This window comes from Camellia sinensis, chromosome 1 (genome assembly GCF_055761805.1).
Source record: "Camellia sinensis isolate YWXY chromosome 1, ASM5576180v1, whole genome shotgun sequence".
Taxonomy (NCBI): Eukaryota; Viridiplantae; Streptophyta; class Magnoliopsida; order Ericales; family Theaceae; genus Camellia; species Camellia sinensis.
In genome coordinates, this window is record NC_138961.1 from 116373919 (window position 1) to 116384715 (window position 10797).

The window sequence follows — 10797 nt, forward strand, 5'->3', positions numbered from 1 at the left end:
TCCAGCAGCATTAGAAATAATGTCATAAATTATCCATGGATGAATACCAGCTTGGGCACCAAGAGAAATGGCCTCCACAGAAGAAACAAAATGAATGCCCTCAAGCAGCTCTATTACCATTTTAATTTTGCTGCAATTTAAAAAAGAAAAGTAGGCATTAACAATAACATCATCTAATATGATATTAGAACACCTAACATAAATAAACAAAGAAAAAGGGCCATTCCCCTATGCCAATCCCTGTTAAATTGGGTTAAACACCTAGCACAAACAAATTTACTATCAAGTGGCACAACCAAGACACAATTAAATTATCATTTGAAAAGCATTTTTCAAAGATATGAAATTACTTAAATTTGTATTGGAATATTCAAGAATCATTTAGTTGTAAGTTTATAGTAAATTAGATTTGACTTGGTTTACACAATCACTAGTGTAATATTAGGTCAGGTGTTGTTTTCTGCGCAAAGCCATTAGTTTTTTTTTTTTAACCAAATTTTAATTCCACTTTTTGTTTCCAATATTTACATGTTATCAAATCCATATCACTACTAAGAAGCAGCCTATCAGTTCTTGTATTCCTGTCAAGTAAAAAAAATCTCCTATGGTTTCCTAGTGCTGTCTTGTGAATTTTCTAGTCTCCAATGGTTCAATAGCTACATGTTGAATATTGTTGTAATTTAGCAATAAAAAGAGACAAAATGCTATATATTAGCAATGTTGCTCCAATGATGACTTTGCTCCCTCCATTTATTCTCCCATTTCAACTATCATTTCAAAATAACAAGTACATGCTACTTAATCAAACTTTATTAACTTAATTTAGAGTTACATACTGCAAAATAAAATAACATAAGACATAATCATGGAAGAGGAAGAACATAATAATCTGAGTTGCTTGATCATGCCAAAATTTTTGTGCCTAATCGTTCATTTAGAGGTATCTCAAGTCAGCTCTTGTGAAATGGATCCTGTGCTCTAACCATGATCACTTAAAATTGAAAGCATTTAGTGATACAAATTGGGTTGGTTCAGTCGATGATAGACAAAATGCAAACATATGTGTGTATAAGAAGAGAACATGTGCCTACTTTTGGTGTCTCTCATTAGCGTTTTCCTATATTTCTCTCTCTTCTCTCTATCTCTCTTTCTCTCTCTCTCTCTCTCTCTTCTTGTCTTCATCTTTTACCCTAAATTTAATTGTCACCAATTTTATATGAAAATTTGTCTCAACAACACAATTCAAATTGTTCTAAAATCTAAACATGACAAAGAAATTGGTAAGATTGTGAAGAAAGCCCACCTTCCAGCACCAAGTGCCCCCTCAAAAACATAAAGTTTCTCACTCATAGCTGTTTGAAAAACACAATAGTTTGTCTTAGAGATGAAATAGAAAATTTAAAAGTAGTGATCAAAAAATTGAATCCTCATGCAAGTGTTGCAGAGTAGTGACATAAGTAGATTGTACCAGAGAGAATAGGGCATGCCCTTGTAATGGCATCCAACTGTCCTGATGAAATAATCTGCGTATTATAGAAATATCAGCTTCAACCAGTTATAAAATAGCAAAACAAAAGCAAAATGATCCTCTACTTATGTGAGGAAGAAATAGGATATGAGATATATAATCTTACCATTATTTTGCCATTCAAAACCTCTGGCATTCCCTTAGAGACATATATATCAACTACAAAAACTCTCTCCAAATCCTCTGCTAGAGTAGAAACAGATTAATGATTAGAGGAGTTAGAAAATGTTCAATGCAAATGTAAGTTTAGCACAAGCTGAGCAAACACCAAATTCTTTCTTTTGCTTTTCCGTTAAGTTAGATGTAACCAGTAACCAGTAGACTTCTAAGGCATAAAATTGGTATAACAGTAAAGAACACATTATTATTGAATGTTCTACTCTCTTTTCTTTTCTTTTTTTCTTTTTTGCTTTTTTTGATAAGTAAATAAAGTATAGATTCATAGAACACAAAGGGTCATCACCCCTTTGATAGTCCTCTATCAGTTCATCATATTCATCTTTATCCTCGTCATTCTCACCATTGCTTTCATCAAGGTTATTGTGTTCTGGAAGTTCACCGTGTTCTAACCAAATGGTGTATGATACTATCATCCCACTAATGAGCAAATGAGCCTTCACAATATCATACTCATGCTTATAAAAGTTACAACAATTTATGCATGGCCACTTAATCTCCCTAGCCTCACCCAAATGAACCTTTGCAAATTCAATAAATGAGTTCACCCCATCTACATATGGCTGACTGAATCTATCAGAAATTAACATCCAGCTCCTGTCCATATCTGATCATAAGATAGTAGCATCGTACTAATAAGCCTCACACATTGTATAATTAAGAGCATCATACAACACCACCTAGGAAGGTAACATAGTTACCAATGAAAATATGTCTCTTTGCTTCATTAAAAGCCCATTATCATATCTAAGTATAAAAAATAAGTAATTATAACCACAGAAAACAGCCCAGTTTTAAGAAAGCAACACTTAGTGCTATGCGCCCAAATAGTAAATTGAAAGTCTAACATGCTTTTAGAAAGCAGAGAGGAATCTGGCACATTTTGCAGTTGTTCTTTCAATCGTCCTCTATTGGTCAAATATAAAATTACTCTTCAATATATCATTTAAAACAACTACAAGAAGATAAAAATAACTCTGTATTCCTATAAATTAATTGAGGTAATAATTAAACAAAAGAAAAGAGATGTACATTCTGCTAGCTGCAATTGCCGCTGATAAACAATGGAACAAAACTAATAATAAAGCGGATCTGCTGCAACACTGACAACTATGATAAAATTTGTGGAAAAAGTTGACCTTAAGTAAATTGAATTTCAAGTTTCATAAGCAGTACCTTATGTGGAAGATTGGAGTAAAGTAAAACAAATGAGAAAATTGGAAGAATGTAGAACAAAACCCTCCTATCAAGAAAAACCCCAATCTGCAACATATATGTTACATCAAGTTAGAAAGGGGGAAATGCACTTTAACTCAAGTTGGACAATTTCAAAGAGATCCAAATTCTAAGCAACATGTATGCTGTATAGAGTTTTAACCAGATGTCACTACATCAAAAGATCTGCAAACTATTATTACACTAAAACATGAATAGTTTAAGAAAAAGAAAAGCCTCGCTAGCTATTTATGCAAACAAAAACCAACTCAGAGAAGCATTTAACATTAAAGATTTTTAAATAAGTTCTTATGCTTATAAAACATGTAATATGATTAGCAGGCGAAATGACCATCAGTACTTTACTGAGCTCAAAAGAAAAGACATTTCTCGGGACCACTTTTCTAGTAAGATATAATACCCACTACACTGCACTCCAGAGTTGTTAACCATGACAATAGAGAAGAATCTGAAAAATGTAGACATCCAATCCAAGCAGCAAGCATATCTCATCACACTGTGACTGAACAACTAGCATATACACGAGAATGAGATGCCTGGCAAGGCAAGAAACAGCTTTTTATATCAGTTTCTAGACTTACCAAAAAGAGAGGATATGAAGCAAGCAACGAGCGGGGAAGTGCTGAAGTGAAGTACCAATAAAATGGGATGTGTCTAGAGACTAAATATTGAGGAACAAATAAAATATGAATTTCATAAGATACTCTAGTTATGTCAAGGGTGTATTTTGACGAGAGTTTTGACGAATTTATGACATAAAAAGTATAATAGAGTAGCACAAACAGACCACTACCTGAGCATAGCTGAGCAGCCAAGAATTAAAACACCCAAAAAACAGTAGCCAACTTACCAACAACATAGCACACCAGACAGCATCACAACAGCAACCATGCTCAGACCACCCTCAGCCATTGACACAGATTCCAGTGAACACTGCTTCCATATAAAGAATACATCTAATTAAACATACTGACATATGCATAGCTCAGCTCCCATTCCTAATGCAATATTGAACCTGTTGCCATGTCATGATCCTTGCTCCATTTAGCAGCAACTAAAAGTGATAACTCAGAGCCCACCCAGCAACAGGGCAGCCTTCTTATAAGCCCAGAGAACTCGAGGCCAATCCACAGCAATAGACAACAATATCACCAACCTCAAGGCCACACTCCAAAACAGCATGTCAATTTAGTATCAGTTAGGTAAAACAACATGTAAATCCAAATCTTTTAGAAGAAAAATTCCAATAAATATTAGAAAATATAAAGTAATTAGTTTGTAGGTAATAACATTTCTATGAGGGAGAAAAAAGAAAAATTTTAGACTTAAATTCATATACAACAAATTAGATATTAGCATATTCCTATCAATGTGTATTTTTAACAGAAGCCACTGAAGTCAAGGAGCATTTAACCAAAAAATAACATGATATGCAAAACTTTTGCACCTGCTTTCACTTTTTCTCCTCCCCCTCCCAAGGTTAGGCTCCAAACCTTCAACCCAATGCTTTTTGAAAAGGCAGAAGGATAACAATTTTTCATTTACAAAATTCAAGAATAGGAACATTGTTACAGTTGAAAGTCAATCATGTCACATAACAAACAGAGGCTTGGTTTCAAAAAATTAAGCCTTAACATGCCTAAGAAAGTTAATCAAAACTAACAAGTAAATGACAACAACATACTGACAGTCTAGCAAGCGCAATGATTTCAGCTTATGGATGACATATAAGTGGTAATTTGGCTTCTTTGTGATATTATTATCAAGAAGACTAAGAAACTGCAGCTTAGGGAGTGATGCAAGAGGATCAATCTCAACCAAATTCGTTAGTTGATTGTTAGTGAGAACCAAAGTATGCAACTTGGGCAAGAACTCTGCAAATCCACAAAACAGAACATATTTGAATGATTGTAATTGCATAAGCATGTCACTTGCTTTGAGTGTATGAGAATTTTGTCAAACTCCCTCTTCTCAGCAAACGCAATAACAACTTTTGGAGTCACTCTTGCTTTAATGTAAATTTTCAGTGCAAGGTCATTATCCACTGTCTGCAATAGAAATAGGATTCATTACATCAGAAATTCCAATAGAACAGATCTGATAAATAATATAGAACAAGCAACTTTGGGAAATTATTTTCATTTCAGGTAAATTTTTGTAAGTATAGTTTAAACAATGAGTAAATTTGAAATAGAGAGATTAAAAATAAAGGATTACAGAAAAGTTTTGTATAAGAACTATAGCACAATAAACATCATGAAAAGTTCAATCCTCCAAATCAAACCTTCACAAGATCTCCAAGCTCCTCGCTACATTCAAGTTTGTCCTCTGCCAACCAATTCTCCAAAAGATTTTTTTTGTTCTGATTAACAACAAGACGAGATAGTTCCAATGACTCAAAAGCATTGAGCTTTCCCCTAGTTAAAAGAGTTCCAAAGTACTGCAGCAAAGGAGGTGTTTGCCCAGCTTGCACTGGAACACTCTGCAAAGCATAAAGAGTAAATGAGGGCCTTGACATTTACACATTCTGAAGACAAATGGTTAGGGCTGATATCATGTTAATAAAACCTGAAATTTAGCAACAGTGTCAGAAGTGCGCAGAATTCCCTGCGGTGACTCTGCAGCAAGTTCCGCAGCCTCCTTATACTTTGTCTGAGCAAACAATTCTTGGAACCGCTCAACAACCTGAGAAAGGAAAAAAAATAAAATCAAAAACAAAAAATCAAATTCAACCACCATTATGGAAGTGAATAGGCACCTGTCAGCAGACATCAACCAAAGCATCAGTCACTTAAATTTTAGCCACCCTCTCTATTTGACTTAAATAATGTCCCAACATATACTTTTTTTCATAAGGGAAGCTTAATACAAAAAAAAATAGACATTAACAGGTGTCTGGAGCTTCTGAGAATGTATTTTTTGCAGTGTTACATGGACTCTTCTATTCCTCCTAGTGTACTTAGTGGTTACTAGATACGATAAGGGTAAGGGCATGAGATGTGTCCAACACCCCTACCCAAATTAGATAGATGCTCGGATCCTCTAATTCTTATGATATTTGAATAAGAAGGAGCTCACATTTGGTAGAATAGATAACAGCAAGACAAAACCCCCCAACCGTCCACACTGCAGAAGCAAGCTGAAACAGATCAGATCTCTGTTTGGTCTGTTAAGACAAACAGGTCAGACAAACAGCATACCAATTCAGCCAGCTCTCTAATATAACCACCATCTACACTATGCAATCTGCTGATCAACAGATCAGACCTGGAACTCATTTCACTTGACTCACCCTAACAATCCTCCTCCCAACCAACACCTGGAGGACAGAGCAAAAGCAAGCGGAAACAGCAGCAGAGGAGTTCCACCCAGGTCAGCCAATAACCTCAGCAGCCAGAGGAGTCCACCCATATCAGACTCTAACCTCCACACCCTGATGGTAATGCACTTCACAGTCATACCAGCCATATCAATTACCTCCTTAGACACTTCTTCCTGAAATACACCTTCTCACTTGCCTAAGATTAATCGCAAAGTCCTGAACTGTAAACCTATGAATGTAGCAATGTTCAATTAAGTATGCATGTTAAAGGAACCTTGAAATAAAGGCAAGTTTAAAGCTTGGCTGCAGAATCACTTAATTCCTTTTGGTTGTCCGGATATCATGAAAGAATTCTGGAAAAAGGGACGTTAAGAAAGCTTGCTTTTTTACGAGTAAAATCTCCTGAGAGGCATTTTCTTATTACTTGTTCCCATGATGGGGGAGCTCTGTCAATGAGACTCAGAAGCCTGGATTTCTTGTTTCAAGAATACAAATAAAAACATCCGTATGAGTTAAAGATGGAATTTAAAAAAGAAAAACGAATTTTGTAATCACTGAAGCTCAAATGATAATAATAATCAAGTCAGTCCCAACTCAATAGGACTCAAAAATAAACACAAACATACGTCAGGTAGTCACTTACCTGGAGAAGAATCAAAAAAGATAGTGGACCTTTAGAATTTGGATCATGGCAAAGAGAGCAGACATCTTGTGTGGGCTCTCCAGTGTCGCTTCTGATATCAGAGGGGCATGCTTCTTCTCCACCTTCTGAACCATCCAACCCATCATCTGTAATTGAATTAATGCTTGCCAAAAATTTGGATTGCTGGGCTCGCATTTTTTCCTGCATATCAAATGTAGTGAGATTTTAAAAGACATTTCTAACAAGGGCTTCACTAGGTCTTGTTCCGTCATTGATTGATCCAACCTGACCCAGGGCAATTTTGGTACAGTTATCATTCATATCTGTTGTTACTAAAACAAGAACATATGAACCAACCACAATCTAGTCTAAAAATAAGAATATACTAGTCGTTACCTTCCCTTCAACATGCATGTCCGACAGGTGCAACTTCACCCACATTCCGCAAACCATTCACTTCCTTAGTTGTATACACAGCACACCACACCACATGTTGCAGAAGTTTCACATATCACAACTGCTGATTCAGCAAGTTCTTCATCAGATGGATTGGCAGTATGCACGCCTTACAGCAACATTGCAGCAGCCGCAGCAAGCATCAGCCACCACGGTAGCAGCAGCAGCCAGCAGAATTAAAGATGAAGCCATTTTTTCTTTCTTTTGGGAACAAAAAAAGAATTTGAAAACAAGTTACTGCAAATGAATATAAAAAATGCAAGATAAAATAAGACACATTGACACCCTATACTTTTTTCCTGATGATTAAAATATTGTCAACCTAACCATCTAAAACAAATTCAATCTTAGCTTCCCATGACCTATTATTACTTAGCAATTCATACTACACCTAAATCCTAATTGATCCACTTCCTGAACGTGTATTTCTAAGTAACCTGTATTTCTCTGTAAAACATTCCAAAAAAACCTTTACATAACATTGCGTAAAAACTAAACTGAACATATCATAACAATTAGTAATGTAACCAAATTAATATCAAATGCATTTCAATATCCCAAATTTTATTCAAATATCCAACTATACTAAACATAAGAATCCTAAAATGCGTCTAACTATATCCAACAATCCCAAACATAATAATTCCAAAAAAGTATATAAACATTCAACAGAAAAACCTATAAAACGAAACAAAGAAAAATTAAATGAATGCCAATGTGCAAAACGATATATATCACTACAGAACCACGAACATCCATCACCAACCTGTGAACAAAGGATAAAAACATGAGTATTTTATTAATGCATTAACTTCAACAATAATATACAAATATAGTTAAAATTAATCAAAAAATTGTTGTGAAGCTATTGTTTTATCAAGCTATTGCATACAAAGGTTGTAATGCTAGGATTGTAATACAAAGTTTATATAATTTTATATTGTTGACACATGTTAGGATTGGTTAAATAAAGTAAATCAATTTAATGAGGTGTCAAATTTACCTCTATTTCAACCGAGAGAAGTTTCATCCTCCCTTACACCCGATGCATCCTCCCCGACATTGTTGCTTGGAACTAACCCCGGAATGTTTGCTAGATCTATCCCATTTTTTGCTGCCAACATTTGAATGATAGTTTGCATTCTACTCATGTTTTGAGCCTGGTCAACTAACTGCTTTCCTTGGTCAGCTAATTGTTGTCGCTGGTCAACTAACTGCTGTTGAAGAACAATCACCTCGAAGTTAGGAGCCTCAAAATGTGTAGAAGATGAAGTACTGTCCTTGCGGATCCCGTATCCCTTCAAGAAGACCGACCTCTTCCCAAGTACTTCTCTGGAAATCTGCTCCTCAGACAATGGATGTGTGACACTAGGTTGAGATTGCTCAGCGATCTTTGAAACCATAGTGGTCTATGAATGAAACATAAATAAGCTTAAAACATAATATCAAAATGCAAACATTTATTATTGAAATTGAAATAGTTATGGTTACATGATGTTCCTCAGCTGTGTTATTTATCCACACTCCCCCATGCCGGTGACGTTTGTGGGTGTCCTCGAATAGTTTCGTAATAGCCGGTTTGCTTCCTTGTACCTTTCATTTCATTAGATTTTCTAGTCAATCAAAAAATTCTATATTTATAATTTAGTATGTTCAGATTTGTAAATCTACACTTACAATGATAGATGCTCGCGATGCAAATGATATCGAGCCGCTCGTATGATTATGCTTCACACAACCTCTCGCTTTCATCGCATTCTCTGACTTTACCTACAAATTAAAAAAAAAATTTGGTATTAATATATAGGAGGATGTTACTTTAGTAAATATTTTTATAAATACCTTCCAATCATCAGTTTCCCACAAATTGTCAATCATCCATTCCCAATCATCCTTTGTACAAGGATATAGTAACTGACTTTTGAGGTCAGATACATTGTCTTTTTTAAGGGATTTGTAGTGTGTGTGTAATCTACTTTTCCATTCACTGTACAAAGTTTGGCACTTATGATCAATAATACATCTCACATCCACATCATTATTATAGTCCCCAAAGTCAAAAGTTTGCTGCAATTGGAAATAATAAAATTCAATATATTTTATATATCATTGCGATTAACATAAATAACATGTTAAATATATAACACATATATTTCAAATTACCCCAACTCTTGTAACAATGGACTCTCTTAACCCAAAGGCAATTTCTAGCCATCCATCATTTCGAACTGGGGCATGAACTCGAATTTGTTGACCAAGAGCAGCTGCTAGCGGTGTGGCGTAATCCCCTTCTATTGCTTTGGTCAAACGGTTAAGTGTAACGGGTATTCGATCACCACGTTCCTTTCTAATCTTCTCCACATTCTTTCCTCGGGTCGGTCCTCGTATACGTTTCTTGACCAAAACTGGAATTGATGCTACTATGACCAAAATTTTATTCAATTTAGTCGACATAAAACATGAATGCACTAAATAAATATTGAGATAAGAAATTATCATTTCATTTAAGTGGTCATTTATTTCTCACCTCCACTGTTAGTCACAGTACATGGACTTGAAAGGTGGTTAGGTTGAGTGGCGGAGGTAGGGAGTTGATCGGGCCTAGTATATAAGGCGGGAAGATGGATAGGTTGGGTCGAGACCTCAGGTGTGCTCTCTGAATGATTAACTTGTGCAGCTACAGGTCGTCTCGGAAGAGTAAGTGTATCTTCATGAACAGTACTTCTCTTTTCCCTAGGTGTTTGTGAAGCTATTAGGCGAGCTGCACACCTATTTGTTTTCCTACCAGGACCCATATGAATATCCTGACATAATATAAAAAAGAATTGTTAGTACATTTTCAATAATTTAAGGTTGCTTAATAAAAAATAAATTTGAAATAACTAAACATACCACAAGTAACAAGTGAAAAAAATAGAGAAATTACTTTTTAAACACACATTTATTACCTCAATCACTTGAGAATCAAAAGGCTCGTCATTATCACTTGAAGAACTCAGTCCTTCATCATCATCAAGTGGTTGATAGTCCTCGTCATTATCAGTTTCACCCACCTTTCTCTTTCCCACCCTAAAACTTTCACTATTGTCCTTTTCAATAGAACCAAACATTGAATTCTTGAGGGACTTTATCCCTAGAGCATCAAATCTGATTTTATTTTTCTAGATTGTTTTTTTCCTATCCTTCTCATATTTCGTCATCTTCTGGACTAAGCCGCCGGGCTTAAGAAATGATTTACCGTTTCTGGACATCTTTGTAACTGTACATATGGCATATAATTAAATGAAATGAAATAGAGAAACAATGCTATGAAATTTGAAAAACAATGCCATGCAATGTAAACCAAGCAATTTATTATTAAATTATAACACTTGTCCATATAATTAAAAATTAAACACTACATATCATAATCTATATCAAGATCTATATCAAACA

At 35.1% G+C, this 10797-nt stretch overlaps 1 non-coding gene across 1 annotated transcript; it reads right to left on the minus strand.

Moving 5' to 3' along the window:
* Positions 1-1524, minus strand: LOC114300136 (uncharacterized). The gene is made up of 3 exons (XR_014328412.1): positions 1469-1524; positions 1304-1352; positions 1-130 (listed from the first exon to the last, which is right to left on the minus strand). It is a non-coding gene; the product is annotated as an uncharacterized LOC114300136 (transcript).
* Positions 1525-10797: the final 9273 nt, after the last annotated feature.